Source organism: Octopus bimaculoides, chromosome 21 (assembly GCF_046866305.1).
Source record: "Octopus bimaculoides isolate indiv1 chromosome 21, ASM4686630v1, whole genome shotgun sequence".
Classification (NCBI taxonomy): domain Eukaryota; kingdom Metazoa; phylum Mollusca; class Cephalopoda; order Octopoda; family Octopodidae; genus Octopus; species Octopus bimaculoides.
Window position 1 is genome coordinate 26,010,015 of NC_142948.1, and position 1,352 is coordinate 26,011,366.

The following is a 1,352-nucleotide window of genomic DNA, read 5'->3' on the forward strand; positions in this document are numbered from 1 at the left end:
ACAGCCGCAGAAAGAAGAAAGGCCTCAGTATGGCCTGGGTGGACTACCAAAAGGCTTTCGACAGTGTTCCCCACACGTGGATTCTGGAAACACTAGCCATAAACAAGGTGGCACCAATTATCATAAAATACATAGAGCACTCAATGAACAAATGGCAGACAGTGCTACAGCTCCAAACAAAAGAGGGACTTGTGAAAACGAAAGCCATCCCCATTAGAAGAGGAATATTCCAGGGAGACACGCTCTCTCCACTCCTGTTCTTCCTGGCACTCACACCTCTCACAGAATTGCTAAATAGAACTGGATGCGGTTACAAATGCTATGGAAAAACAGTCAGCCACCTTCTATATATGGATGACCTAAAATTATATGCAAAAAACGACAAAGAGCTAGAAACACTACTACAGACAGTACACGGCTTTACCAAGGAAATAGAAATGAAATTCGGATTAGAAAAATGTGCCAAAGCAACCCTGAAAAGAGGAAAATTAGTTAAAAGTAGCAATATAACACTAGATAAAGCCAATGAAATAAGAGAACTAGACGAAAGCCAACCATATAAGTATTTAGGAGTCAATGAACTAGATAGGATACAACATACACAAATGAAAGAAAAAATAAAGAAAGAGTACTATAGACGAGTTAGATCAATACTAAAAACAGAGCTCAATGCTAAAAACAAGATAATGGGTATCAACACTTTAGCTGTCCCAGTTATAAGCTACAGCTACAACATCCTTAACTGGACACTAAACGAACTATGTAAAATAGACAGGAAAACAAGAAAAATAATGACAGGATATAGGATGCACCACCCAAAATCTGACATAGAAAGGCTATATATACAACGCACAGAAGGTGGCAGGGGTCTTATACAGCTAGAAAACTATTATAAAATAACCACCATAGGACTGCAAAAATACCTACTCCAGAAGCAAGGGAAACTAATACAAATAGCCACAAAACACGAGCAAAACAAAAAACTGTTTTCAGTATTTAAGGAAGCTGACAAATACAAACAAGAAATCAATCTACCTAACAAATACGAAGAAGAAGAAGAAGAAACAACAAAAGCTATAAAACAAATGAAATCCAAACTAAAACTAGAACAGCAACGGACCATGATAAAACGATGGCAAGAAAAGCCCCTACATGGTAAATACTGGGCTAAACTAAATGCGAAAGAAATAGACAGAGAAAAATCCCAGCGATGGCTGAGAAGCTCAGGACTCAAAGCAGAGACTGAAGGATTTTTAATTGCTGCACAAGACCAAAGCCTCCCCACCAGAAATTACCAAAAACACATAATGAAAAGAAATATAACAAGTAACTGTAGAATATGTGGAGATCGA